Here is a 15,370-nt window from a genome sequence, read left to right on the forward strand (position 1 = left end):
ACATAATTTTTAAAAATTTGTTTAACAATCAGTCACCTTAGAATAAGCTTTGCTATACAATCACAAAAACAAAACAGAGTGAATCAAAGATTATTAAATAATTAACTAAAGAAATAGATATAAGCAAAATCTATTTATAATCAAAGTTCATTTAGAAGGTACACAAAGATGCCAAAAAACAGCAGAACTAAAATTTACACTCTAGAACAGTGCTGCTTCTCAGCTTTTTTTTCCCCACATTGGCACCTCTGTAAGGGGGTGTCTGGGGCAGTGGTGGTTCAGTGGTAGAATTCTTGCCTTCTATACAAGACACCCAGGTTCCATTCCCAGCCAATGCACCTCATGCGTGGCAACCGTCCATCTATTGGTGGAGGCTTGTTTGTTGCTATGATGCTGAACAGGTTTTGGCACAGCTTCCAGACTAAGACGAACTAGGAAGAAAAGGCCTGGTGATCTACTTCTGAAAATCAGCCAATGAAAACCCTATGGCAAGAGACCAAGTAGCACTTCATTTCATCGTGCATGGTGTCGCCATAAGTCAGGGGCCAACTCCACGGCAGCTAATAACAGCAAGGGGATGTTTGACTTTTCTTCCTCATCACCCACTCCCAATTGAAATTTAAGAACCACAGATATAATGCATCTCTGTGTATGTACTGTGGCCCTTTTGGAGGGCCACAACCCTTGTAATAGCTAAGATTTTTCACTACCCTTATGGGGGATGAATTGCCTCCCTTTAAGAATGTATACTCAAACCCCAGAAGGCAGGGCCCCCAGACTCTTAGCCCAAAACTAAAACCATTCCTGAATCCAACTCTTCAGACAAAGATTAGACTGGACTATAAAGCATAAAATGATACTTGTGAAGAGCGTGCTTCTCAGCTCAAGTAGCTACATGAGCTTAAATGGGCAGCTCCTGTCCAGAGGCGAGATGAGAAGGCAGACACAGGGTCAGGAGCTGGTTAAATGGACACAGGAAATCAGGGGCGGAAAGGAGGAGTGTGCTGTCAGATTATAGGGAGAGTAACTAGGGTCACATAACAATGTGTGTATAAATTTTTGTATGAGAAACTGACTTGAATCATAAACTTTCACTTAAAGCACAATAAAAATAAAAAAATCAGCTTTTGAAATACTCTAGATACTATAACCGTATACCTATAAATGTACTCAATACATGTTGTTGTTTAGCTGCCAACAAGTTGGTTTGGACTTATGGCAATTTTAAGTACAACAGAACAAAACACTGCCCGGTCCTGTGCCATTTCCAAGTTCTTAGATATATTCGAGCCCACTGCTGAGATTATTGTGTCAATCCATTTCATTTAGAGTTTTCCTCATTTTCAATGACCCTCTACTTGACCAAATATGATTCCCACTTCTAGAAATACATCTTTCCTGATGACACATCCAAAGTAAGCAAGAAGAAGTCTTGCTTCTAAGGAGCACTTCGGTTGTTGTCTTCTAAAACTGACATGCTCATTCTTCTGGACTTTAATATATAGTTAGTATTTTAATTTTTCTACTAGGAAAAACATTTAAAACCTTTTCTTCAAAAGAAGAATGTAATAGTAAAGCAAATTTTACTACTATAAAAATTTGTAATTTTTTCCCTAGTGTTCTCTGGTAATTCACATTTAACAACATTTAACAAGGTCCACAGAATGAGTACAGCTTATGTGTTCATTACTTCAACCCTACGTAAAGGCACTGTCCTAAGACACTGGAGATCTCAAGTTGAATACTCCATGGTGCCGGCCTTTTAAAGAGCTTACAGTCTTGGTGGGGCTTCTTAAGTAAGTATGTATTCGCTGTTAGTCAAAATAGGTGACTGTGATTCTTTTAAAGTAATTAGTTGACCTACTACATATTTCAGGACGCTACTATGGTTGAAGTTGCCTCTTATGAAGAAAACTTTTTGAGAAAGGTCATCTTTATCATTTTACTAGAGGAAGTCTGACTTCAAACTTGCATGAAATAAAGTTGAATTTAATAAGGATTCTGAAACAAGTGGGCAACATGATTCAAATTCAGTTCAACTCCGTAAATACTGATTGATGACCAATTATATGAAAGACTGTGCTATGCACCAGGGACATATTTGTGAATAAGACTGATGACTTCTATTCCCTTGGGCAGTTTACAACCTACTGAAGAGCACAGTCAGCAAGACTTTAACAAAGCAATATAGTAAATGTCGCAAAGGGAGAAGTACAGCACACATGGGAACACAGGACAGGAGTGACTAGTCCAGATTTGGCAGAAATGAAAGCAGAGGAGACAACTCAGGGGACACATCCTAGAGGAAGTGCCCTCTGAACCGAGATCTAAAGAGTGTGGAGTGCGTATCCGTGTGTGTATGTATGATGGCAGCTTCTAACGAGTATAGTATGACAGGAGGTAGATTAGGGTACAGTGAGATTAGTGGAAGGTAAGTCTGGAGGGGTAAGTCAGAGGAAGGATCATGGCAAGCCTTATTTGTATCTAAATTTATCTTTTATTATTAGAAAGCTAATAGACAGTATTTTCGCACACTCCATAGTTTTATAGAAAAGCACCTAAATAGGCCTCCTCATTTCAGCGTTGTTGTAACCCATGAAGCTGCCACATTGGGCAAAGTCATTCCTGAAGAAGGTAAGGAAAGACAGTGACACAGTGCTTCAATTCAGGAAAAAGAAGCCCACTATGCGCCCTGGAAACCCTGGTGGCGCAGTGGTTAAGAGCTCGGCTGCTAACCAAAAGGCCGTCAGTTTGAATCCACCAGGCGCTCCTTGGAAACCCTATGGGGTAGTTCTACTCTGTCCTATAGGGTCACTGTAAGTCGGAATTGACTCGATGGCAACGGGTTTGGTTTTGGTTTTTATGAGCCCTTCTGGTAAAACAGAAAATCCTGATATGCCTGTTAATGTAAACCTTGGGTGGCACCCAGCATTCTTGCAGATGTTAAACACTTCCAGAGGTGCATTTTACCTGCTCCTATTTAAGTCACTAGTAAAGCAAACTCACACTCATGTGCTCTATGCGAAGACAAACTGAGCTTTTACATCAAATAGCATGCTGGCATTCCACCACAAGCTTCTCGGATCTGAAGAGCTCGAGGCAAATGTGCCAACTTGTTCTGCCTTCTGAACGTGCTTGTTCCCATACTTGTCAAAGGAATGTACGTCCAACAGTATCCATCAGATGTCATGCTCACTAGTCCTTCAAAGAAGAAAGCTTAAGTGTGAGTCAGAAAAAGATCAGGACACTGAGGAAAAACCACCTGGGGGCACTGTAAGAAGCTGATCTTCAAGAAGGCAAGAGCATTATAATTATAATGTCATTTGTTCACCTCATTCCATGTTTTAATCCAAGTTCAAAACAGTTTACAGGAGCAGTCCACTAAAGACTAGTGAAATTTAGCATATGAGAAAATGTTTAGATCCCACTAACCCAGCAAATTAATTTCAGGCAAACAATGATTAAAGTTTGTTCCCACTTGGTTTCAGAGGGTTTTTTTTTTTTTTTTAAATAATTATACAGCATTTTTCTATGTGTTTGCCAAAAACCAAAACCAAACTCCCTGCCGTAGAGTCGACCCTTTAGGACAGAGGAGAACTCCCCCACAAGGTTTCCAAGGAGCAGCTGGTGGATTTGGACTGCTAACCTGGTTAGCAGTCGAGCTCTTAACCACTGCACCATCAGGTGAAGTCTCTACATTGCAGCCTTCTAGAGTCTCTGCAACTCTCATCTTTTACTGCTTTAACTGCAACCTGATCCCACTTGTCTCCACCTCCTCGGTCCAGCCTTCTGCTCATTATGGGAGCCCGCACTGTAAGTTAGCCAGGCCCCCTCTTCATGTAAACACATAATGGCTTCTCAGTATGGAAGCAGAAGATATGCCAGTTGCTAATTTGAAAATGCTCATGTACATAAAGATATTTATACATTTCTTCTCCTTTAACCACTCCACTTATTTTATTGTAATTACCAGCTGCATTTCCCCCCAAGTCAAAATGAACTGACACTATAATATGAATAGATTGTTAATTAATTTTTTCTACTTACCTAGTATGAATGACTGCTCATTCTGGGTTGCTACCTGAAGAAAGCAAACTATGAACTACTCATTAAAATATCGCAAATAGTCTTTTGTAGTTGTTAGCTGCCACTGGGTCATCCCTGACTCATGGTGACCCCATATATAATGGGATCAGACTGTTGTCATCCACAGGATTTTCACTGGCTGATTTCTGGAAGTAGATCACCAGGCCTTTCTTCCTAATCTGTATTAGTCTGGAAGCTCCACTAAACCCTGGTCAATATCATAGCAACACACAAGACAAGCCTCCACTGACAGATGGGTGGTGGCTGTGCATGAGATGCATTTGCTGGGAAACGAACCTGGGTCTCCCACATGAAAGGCGAGAATTCTACCACTGAACCACCAATTTCCCCTAAAATGCTTTAGGGATTCACAAAAGAGTCTTATAAAATTGGAGAAATGACCTAAATAAAGGAAAATTAAAAGACCAGGGACATTCATATTTTTTTGGCAACATCATTAAAGATCTAAAAATAAATAATAGTATTTATTTCACTGCTTCAATTATTATTTTTACTTGACCTTTGGTTTCAAAGCATAAAAGATTGATTTCCAGAGAAGATACCTTTTACCAAACTAATGAAAGCTATCATATTTAACCTTTTTAGAATTATCTACAATTCTCTTAAAATATCACTTGTTGCTCCATCTCTTCAATTTTCAGCTTCTTTTCTATTCCACAATCTCTATATCTTAAATTTACTGAAGACCTTTTTTAGCTTCCTTAAACGCTTGAGTTGGTTATTAACTTTTCCCACATAATCCAACGAGAAATTTGTATTGATAATACCCTCAACAAAACAATAAATCGGTAAAATTTAAAAACAAAAATATGCTAAGCTTAAATAATTAGAAACAAACAAAAAACTCACTGTTATTCAAAGTAAACATCTACAGTAAATTCTATATTTATATTATTAACAGTTTAAGTTTGATTAAAAGAAGCTGCGTTTGCCCTCAGCGGAGACAACAATCAAGTTCTGCCTGCCACAGGCCCTGGTTAGTGGGACCTACATCCACCTGCTAACAGTATTGTCTGCCATTGTTCCAACAAGTCAGTAGAATGAAAGCACCCAGGATGCAAGCAAACACTAACAAAACATCATTTCCAGTTACTCTCAAAGATGCTGACATTCTGCATATAATAGATGAAGGCTGCTGATGAAGGCATATGCATCTCAGTAATTTTTAATTTTTTTTTCTTCATAATCATTATGTTGTAATGTAGTTCCCTTAGGTGCAAATTTACCCATCTATCCACTCTCTTTGGTATGTGGTAAATATTGTGCTAGATACACTGTCAATAAGACTTATCTGGTGCCTTCAAAGAACTCATAATCTAGTAAGACACTAATCATCATATTCCTGTGCAAGCACAGTAGAGGCATGTACACAATGAAGGACTTGATTAACTTGACTGGGATGGTGAGAAACCATTGCACTGAGGAGGTAACAGGAGCTTGCTGAGCTTGCTCCTGAAGGGTAACTACAAGTGTCGCCAAAGAATAGGTGAGTAGAGCATTCTAGACACAAGGTATAGCATACACAAAGTTTGAACTATGTTCACTAGGGCAGAGGTGTGGCTGAAGAAGACCAAGACACAGGGGATAAAGAATGAGGTTGATAAAACGACCAATTCCACATGAAGTTGGAGGATAACTGAGTTGTAGATGACTGAGTTTCCTAAATTAGACAACTATTTTAACAGTTAAAGCAAAACTGGGGATGAGAAATAGAAGGGGAAATGAGCATTAAGACTTTTTTTTCAAGAGAAGGGGGAGGCAGGGCCATAAGATATTTAGATGTCAGACACACTGAGTTTTAGATTCCCTGGTGATGTCCAGGAGTCCCTGGGGGTGCAAACAGTTAACATGTTCAGCTACTAATCAAAAGGTTAGCTTTTTGAGTCCACCCACAAGTGTCTCAGAAGACAGGCTTGGCGATCTACTTAGAAAGAATCAGCTAATGAAAACCCCATGGAGCATAGTTCTGTGACACACATAGGGTCGTCATGAGTCAGAATCGACTTGATGGCAACTGGATGGGGTGACGAGTGGAGATGTGCAGCAGACAGCGGGAAGCATGGTTTAAGAATGCAATTTGTCAACAGATAGTGTATGCAGGGGGAAAAAAGCCCTAAGGGACAAAAAGATTAAAAGGCAGGCAACAAAGAAGAGAAGAAATCAATGAAAGAGAAAGAGAAGTAATCAGAAATGTTCTGAGAAGAACCAAGGCAACATCTCAGAATCTACAGAGCAGCGTTATCAAGAGGAAGTCAACGTTATCAAATCTCACAATGTTTAAAAGAGGAAGGGGAACGAAGAGGACACTGGGTTGACAGTTTGTGAACTCAAAGGTGACTCTGGAAAAACTAACTGTGGCAGAGAAATGGAGAGAGGAAACAACTGCTGGGGGTTTAGGGGAGAGGCAGGAGGGAAGAAAATGGTAAAGTACACACTACTCTTCCTGGTGCATAATGGGTGAGGTAAAAGAGTGGCAGCAGACAAGTCTGGAAGCCAAAGAGAAACCAAATCAAATTACTGCCTCTGTGTCCCTTTGTTTTCATGTGAACTCTCTGAATAGAGTATGCACTCCTGTTTCCACTTCCTCTTCTTGTAATCCTTCAACCACTGCCTTGTGTTCCTAGCCCTTCTTCTCTACCAAAACTGTTCCTTCCAGAATCACAGTGAATTCTTAATTGTCAAACCTGATGATCTCCTGAGTCATCTTATTATCAACATTTTGCCATGTGCCAAAAACAAAGCCATACATTTGTAAATGACAATATACAAGGGGGTGATTAAGACTGTGTAAAACTCCTTTCTCTGGAAATCCATATTATTAAAGTAATATTTTGTTGGTTTAAATAGTTGACCTAATTTTCTCCCCTTAATTTTAAAGTAGTAGCCACATTTAAATGTTTGAATGTAAAAGCATATACACATACAGGTGGGTTTCCACTGGGACCTTAGGTTGACTTCCCATTAGGTCTGTTCATAAAGAAGCACTAATTCACCCTTTATGCAAGTCAATTTTAAGCATTAGCACACAGCCTTCTCAGTTTCCAGATGAAGGAACTGGCTCCTACAGTAGTCATGACACAATTTCTGAACTTGATATAAATTCCTTTGAGATAAGAACTTTTAGTTATGAACCAAGCAATTCAAGTACAAAGTGCTGTAGGGAAATTTAGAGTTCACGGAGTCCCTTCACATACGACCTCATTTGAGCATCACAAACTACAAGGAAGACTGAGAAAATACTACTATTCCCATTTCACAGGTGAGGAACTGAAGTTCAGAGGGGTTCAGCTAAACCACCAGAGTTAAACAGCTAGTTGGCCATAGGAACAGTACCTCAACGCATCCTCCCTGGCCTAGACCCAGCACTCTCTAGTATAGCTCACTAACATTACGCCTGATATTAAAAAAAAAAAAAAAAAAAAAAGGCAGTGTCCAGGAGCAGCAATTCTGCCCACCAACCAGACCCTCAGATGTTACTGATGAAACGCCAGCTGACACTGAGAGGTGAGGTGAGAAAGTACAGTCACCCTGACCAGAACTAACCAACTGGGCAGTTTCCCAATTCTAGGCAACAGGCATCACAAAGGCCATTCTCAACTCAAATCAGCAGATTCAATTCACCTGAAGAGCTTATTAAACTGCAGATAATCCTGGCCCTGCTCTCCAGAGGTTCTGATTCAGTAGGCCTGGGATGGGGACCAGGAGCATGCATTTTAACCAGCATCCTGGGAAACTACTGCAGGTAATTCAAGAACTGAACTTTAAAAGGAGCCCTAGTGGTGCAGTGATTAAAGTACCCGGTTGGTAACCAAAAGGTTGGCAGTTCAAACCCACGAGATGCTCCATGGGAGAAAAGATGTGGCAGTCTGCTTCCATAAAGATTTACAGCCTTGGAAACCCCATGCGGCAGTTCTATGGCAGTTCTCCAGTGTCCTATACAGTCACTATGAGTCGGAATCAACTCAACGGCAGTGGATTTTGGTTTTGACTTCAAAAAACACTAATTTAGACGATGCCAGGCTCGCTAGTGACCTCTCCAGTCACCAACACAACTGTGTATAACTCAACACTCCACATTATTCTAAACCACCCAGAACACTTGCATGTAGGTACAGTGCCAAGAAAGCTAAAACCAGGTCAGGTTATCTCCTTCAGAATATTTGCAGAGGGGAGTAAAGAATGCCAAATGCCACTGTGGATGAGGACCAGCCTCCTCACTGGTCTTCATATGTGTCAGGCACACGCCTACCTCAGGAATTCTGCATTTACTCTTCTCTCTGCTCTGAATGTTTTCCTCCCTGACAGATACATGACTCACTCTTTCACCTCCCTCAGACCTTTACTTAAATGTCACCTCCTCACTGAAACCTCTCCTGGTCACTCTATCTAAAATAGCAACCCCCTCCACTCTGAGACCACCCATCTCCCTACTCTGCTTTTTCTCTTTTGTATTTGCCAGTACCAATCAAACACACAGAAACGACTTAATATCTGTTTCTTCCTCTGGCAAGTAGAATCGACGAGGACAGGGATTTTTGTCTGTTTTATTCATTGCAATATCAGTATCTTGAAATGTACCTGGCAATAGTGTCATTAGGTGACGTAAAGTAGTTTCCAACTCACAGCAACCCTACGTACTACAGAACGAAACACTGCCCGGTCCTCCGTCATCCTCCCAATAGCTGCTACAGTGGCAATAGCAAGTAATTAAACATTTGTTAGATTAACAAAGAAATGAGGACTATGGAAAAGCCCAGGGATTGCAGGAGAAATAGTCATAACTGTTCAGACATTTGTAAGTAGAGCCTAGAACTCGAGGTGTTAAGCAGTTAAGTAGGCAGTAAGGAAGTAGGAACACTCAGTAAAGAGAAGGGAACCCTTTTGAATAGAAAGAAGGAAAGATAAGATAAGAGTTTAAATTCTAACAGAGAAGTGGCTTTTTTTTTTTTTTTACTGTTTTGAGGATCAGCCGTACACCTGCTGGTGACAGGCAAACAAACCTGTGCAAAGGAAGCAACTGCTGTGTAAGAGACAAGGATGAGGAGGCGAGCCAACATGGCACCACAGACAGACACACCATGCCGTCCCTCTGCAGCAAAGATCCAAAAAACTAAGTAAAACAGATATAAACATCAATCCTGGAACCCTACACATCAAATGAAGGGATAAAGAACTAGATCAAATACCGAATGGAAGAAGAAACTGAAGAAAAACAGAGAATGAGGAGAGATACAGAGTGGAGGTCCCCTGCCAACTAACATGGCACAGCACTGCCATCTTTAAACAAAGCCAGCAATTTCCCCAGACAGGAAGTATGGGAAGGCAACTTCATGGACCTCCCAAGAGGAGACAGAGTACCTGCTAACCAGAGAAACATGCATTCTTACCCCTCACACTTCTGCCCCAACCACACCCCCACCTGCTGGCTCCCACAACTTTTTTTTTTTTTTTTTGCTTTCTTCCTTTTCTTTCTCCCTCCCACTCAGCCCCGTACCCCACCTCTCCCTATTCCTGCCAGGCCACACCACACCACCATGGGTAGAGAGCCATCAGCCCACTGTCGCCCCAGGTCCCACGCACTATGCCATTTTTTTCCCTTTCTTCTTTTTCTTTCTCCCTCTCACCTAGCCCCGTACACCACCTCTATGCCTTCTTACTGGGCCATGCTACACTGCTGCAGGTAGAGAGCTACTGGCCCACTGTCACCTCAGGTCTGCCTTGCCCCTATCCACCAGCTCCTGCCGTGCCACATTTTTTTCCTTTCTTCCTTTTTTTCTCCCTCCCACCTAACCCTGTACACCACCTTCCTGCCTTTCCACTAGGCCATGTCATACCACTGCAGCTAGAAAGCCACTGACCCACTGCCACCCCGGGTCCACCTCCACCACCTGCTGGCTCCCATCATGCCATTTTTTTCTTCTTCTTCTCTTTTTCCCTTTCATCCTTTTCTTTCTACCCCTCTCCCAACCCTGTATGCCACTTCCCCCTCTTCCCACCAGGCCACACTGCACTGCCACAGATAGAGAGCCACTGGCCCACAGCTGCCCCGGGTCCACCCCATCACCACCACCGGCTCCTGCCATGCCAACTTTTTAATTTTTTCCCCTTACTTCTTTTTCTTTCTCCCTCCTAGCTAGCCCCATATGCCACTGCCACCCTTTCTCGCTGCCCTCTGTCGCACTGCCGTGGCTAGAAAGCTATGGCCCACTGCCCCTCCGGGTCTGCCCCACTCCTACCGTTGGCTCCCGCCACACTACCATTTTTTTTCTTTTCTTTTTCTTTCTCTCTCCCACCTAGCCCTGTCTGTCACATTCCTCCCTCCTGCCGGACCCCGCCATGCTGTTATGGCTAGAGAGCCACTGGTGCACTGGCCTACCACTGCCCCAGGTCCACCGTGCCCCCACCCACAGCCCCCACCACACCAACATTTCTTTTTCTTTTCTTTCTCCCTCCAACCTAGTCCAGTATGTCACCTCCCCTCCCTTCCTACCAGCCCCCAGGTCTGCCTTGCACCCACTACACCATCTTTTTCCTCTTCTTTTCTTACTTTTTGTTTTTGCTCCCACCTAGCCATGTACGCCACCTCCTCCCACTTCTCGCTGGCCCTCGCCACACCAACATGGATACAGGGCAACTGACATACCAGCCTGGCCCGACCCACTAACTCCACCACATTGCCATTAATTTTATTTTTCTTTCTTTTCTTTCTACCTCCTACCTAACCCTGTATGTCACCTCCCCCCACTTCCTGACAGCCCCCAGGTACACCTCACCCTACCCGCCAGCAAACCTTTTTATTTTTTCTTTCCTTTCCCCCCTCACCTAGTCCTGTACACTATCCCCTACTTCCCACTGGCCCTTGTCATACTGCCGTGGCTACAGTGTACCTGGCGTTTAGGCCCACTGCTGGTCTGGGCCCGCACTATACCTCCCTTCCCGCCACCTGACCAGCTGCTGAACAGTGAGAATCCAGCCCATACCATTCTTGGTCCAACACCCACACCTATCTGGCAAAGGGCTGTGAATACTCCCATGCTGCTGGACCAACATCAGGAGGCAGACAGAGCCAGCCTAGTCTGCACTCAGCCGCCTTGCCAAACCAGTGTACAGCAAAGCGAGCTTGCCCTGCCTGCTGCTGCTCTGTCCACCCAGACAAGTCAGTGAGAACTATCGTGCCCACAGACGAACAAGCAGCGAAGCACACCTAGCCCACCCTCCCTGACATACAAAAACAAAGACGATGAAACAAACAAATATACAATTAATAAATAAAGAAAATAATACCTTAATGTCTCAGAGACATCAGACAATATCAAAATATATAACAAAGCAGGACAAGATGGCTCCAGCAAGTTACCAAAATAAAGAATCAGATGACCTTCCAGTAGAAGAAAAGGCAGTGGAAATACCTGATACAGAATTCAAAATTTAGAGGTCTCCAAGACATTAGAAAAGAGATCAAGGAAAACACAGACAAAACCTAGGAAAAAAATAGACAAAATCATGGAAAATACAGAAAAACAACGAAGACATAGCCAAAATCAAGGAAGACACAGACAAAGCAATAGAAGAATTCCAGAAAATGATACAAGAACAAAATGTCAAAATAAACAATTAGAAATCACACAAAAACAGTAACTAGAAAGCCAAAAGATAAACAACAAAATTTCAGAAATGGACAACTCAGTAGAAGGTTTTGGGAACTAATTTGAAGCAATGGAAGACAATCAGTGGGACTGAAGCCAAACCCATGGACCCTACTTTGAGGAAAAATTCGAATGAAGAAAACCTAAGAATCATGTGGGACATAATTAAAGCAAAAATTCGCATGTGACTGGAGTTCTAGGACAGGAAGAAAAGAAGTTCAAAGAACCCCATATAGGACAGACTCCTAAAGAAAGTCACCAAGACATATCATAATCACACTTACCAAAACAAATGACAAAGAAAGAATACTGAGAGCAGATTAGAAAAACAAAAAGTCACTTACAAAGAGGAAACAATAAGACTAAGCTCTGATTACTCGTCAGAAACTATTCAGGCAAGAAAGTAACAGGATGACATATAAAACCAAGAAAGAAAAAAATTGCTAACCAAGAATAATATATTCTGCAAAACTCTCTTTCAAATATGATGGTGAAATTAGTCCATTTCTAGATAAACAGAAATTAAGGGAATTCATAAAAACCAAAGCAAACTTACAAGAAATATTAAAAGGACTCCTTCAGTTGGAGAATCAACAACATCAGCCAACAACCGGAGTCTAGGACACAGGACAGCATCAGCCAGATACCAACCTAGATAAAGAACTCTCCGTAATAAAACAAAGCTAAAAGACTTAAAACAGGGGAACAGAGATGTCAATCTGTAAACGACAGCAGTGTCAAAACAATAAAAGGGGAATAAATGGTATAGGCATAGACCTTTAAAATGGAAAGAACTGAGGGTGATATCAAGTAATAAAAGACTGGTTCAAACTTAGGAAGATAAGGATAAATTTCAATGTAACAACAAAAGAAAGTCAACAAACCTACTCATCAAAAGAAAAAAGAAAAATAGTCTTAACAAACACAAAATCTATTATAACGAAAGAAAACAAAATCCACTAACAAAAGAAACTCAGCACAGGAAAGTAAGAGGAACAAAGAAAACATCAGCACCACAATAAAAAGCAAAACAATATGAAGCAATAAACTCTAACCTATTCGATAATCACACTGAATGTAAATGGCTTAAATGTACCTGTAAAGCAACAGAGAGTGGCAGAACGGGTAAAAAAAAGCATGACCTATCAACATGCTGTCTATAAGAGATACCTTAAAGACAAAGATATAAATATATTAAAAATCAAACGCTGGAAAAAATATACCAAGCAAACAGTAACCAAAAAGGGCAGATGTGGCAATACTAATCTTAGATAAAACAGATTTTAAGGCAAAATCAACCATAAGAGCCAAGGAAGGACATTACATAATGATTAAAGGGACAATCCACCAAAAATACATAACCTTAATAAATATCTACGCACCCCAAAACAGGGCTCTAAAATACATAAAACAAACTCTAACAGCAATGAAAAGAGGAAAGAGAAATTGAAAGTTCCACAGAAACACTAGGAAGACTTCAACACACCACTCTTGATTAAGGACAGAACATCTAGAAAGAAACTCAACAAAGATACAGAAGATCGAAAGGCCCAAATCTACCAACTTGAGCTTATACATATAGAGAACACTCCACCCAACAGCAGCAAAGCATACACTCCTTTCCAACGCACATGTAACATTCTCCAGAACAGCCCACATTTTGGGCACAATGAAACCTTCAATAAAATCCAAAAGTTTGAAATAATACAAAGCATTCCCTCTCATCAAGATGCCATAAAAGTAGAAATCAATAACAGGAAGAGTATGGAAAAAAAATCAAATACATGGAAACTGAATAACACCTTGCTTAAAAACTGGGTAATAGAAGAAATCGAAGAGAGAATTAAAAAATTCCTAGACTCAAAGGAGAATGAAAACACATCATACCAAAACCTTTGGGACACAGCAAAGGCAGTACTCAGAGGTCAATTTATAGCAATAAACACACACATCAAAAAAGAAGAACAGATCAAAATCAAAATGATAACCCTACAACCTGAACAAATAGAGAACAGCAAAAGAAGCCCACAACCTCCAGAAAAAAAAAAAAAAAAAAGATTAGAGCAGAAATAAATGAAATAGAGAACAGAAGAACAACAGAAAGAATCGATAAGAAGTTGGTTCTTTGACCAAAAAAAAATCAACAAAATCAACAAACCATTAGCCAAACTAACAAAAGAAAAACAGAAGAGGAAGCAAATAACCCAAATAAATGAAATGGGGAACATTGCAACACACCCAACTGAAATAAAAAGGATCATAACAGAATACTATGAAAAACTGTACTGCAATAAATTTGAGAACCTAGAGGAAATGGACAAATTTCTAGAAACACACTACCTACCTAAACTAACACAAACTGAGATAGAAAATCTGAACAGACCCATAAAAAGAGAAGAGATATGAAGAGGCAATAAAAAAAACTCGCAACACAAAAAAATCTCTGGCGCAGATGGCTTCACTGGTGAATCTAACAAACATTCAGGTAAGCGCTTACACTGTACTACTCAAACTATTTCAGAGCATAGAAAAGGAAGGAATACTTCCAAATTCATTTTATGAAGCCAGCATAACTCTGATACCAAACCAAGGCAAAAAAAATTACAGACCAATTATCTCTCATGAATATAGATGTAAAAGTTCTCAACAAAATTCTAGCCAACAGAATTCAGTATCATATCAAAAACTAATACACAACGACCAACTGAGATTCATACTGGGTATGAGACCACTATTATAAAAACCACATTAACCACAGCCTCCACCAGCCTGAGTCCAGAAGAAGTAGATGATGCTCAGCTACTACCACCAACCACTCTGACAGGGATCACAATAGAGAGTCCCAGACAGAGCAAGAGAAGAATATAGAACAAAATTCATATTCACATAAAAAGACCAGATTTACTGGTCTGACAGAGACTGGTGGAACCTCTGAGACTATGGCCCCCAGACACCCTGCTAACTCAGAACTGAAGCCACTCTCAAAGTCCACCTTTCAGTTAAAGATTAGACAGGCCTATAAAACAAACAATAACACGCACGAGGAACATGCTTCTTAGTTCAATCAAGTATACAGACCAAATGGGCAACACGTGCCCAAAAGCAAAGACGAGAAGGCAGGAAAGGACAGGAAAAGTGGACAAATGGACACAAAGAACCCCGAGTGGAAAGGGAAAGGAGGAGAACGCTGACACATTGCAGGGATTGTAACCAATGTCACAAAACAATTTGTTTATAAATTTTTGAATGAAAAACTAATTTGTGCTGTAAACTTTCACCTAAAACACAATAAAATGAAAAAGAGAGAGAGAGAAGGATGATAGTTTCCATAAGGAAAGGCAGAGGGTGATGAGATGAAGAGTCCAGGAGAAAGTATTAACCTTGGAGAGGAGTAGGGAATATTTCCTCCTCTGAGTAAAGTGGGATGGAGAGCGTCTAAATCCTGAGACATTCTTGAAGTAGAGAAGACAATGAGCAAGGTCCTAACAGGTGGCTCGGAACCTCCTTAAGTGAGAGGAGAGATGACCAGGGAAAGGCAGGAGCAGAGATAAAGCTGGGGTTTAGGATCCAAAAATGGAGAAGACTTGGAAGAGTGTTTCTGGGGAATGCAACCCTAA

At 41.0% G+C, this 15,370-nt stretch overlaps 1 protein-coding gene across 1 annotated transcript in view; it reads right to left on the minus strand.

Annotated features, from left to right (window-relative positions):
* CRYBG3 (crystallin beta-gamma domain containing 3) overlaps positions 1–15,370 on the minus strand; it is a 138,200-nt gene that overhangs the window by 91,576 nt on the left and 31,254 nt on the right. The gene's annotated exons all lie outside the window — the stretch shown is intronic.

Source organism: Trichechus manatus, unplaced genomic scaffold (genome assembly GCF_000243295.1).
Source record: "Trichechus manatus latirostris isolate Lorelei unplaced genomic scaffold, TriManLat1.0 scaffold00229, whole genome shotgun sequence".
Lineage (NCBI taxonomy): Eukaryota > Metazoa > Chordata > Mammalia > Sirenia > Trichechidae > Trichechus > Trichechus manatus.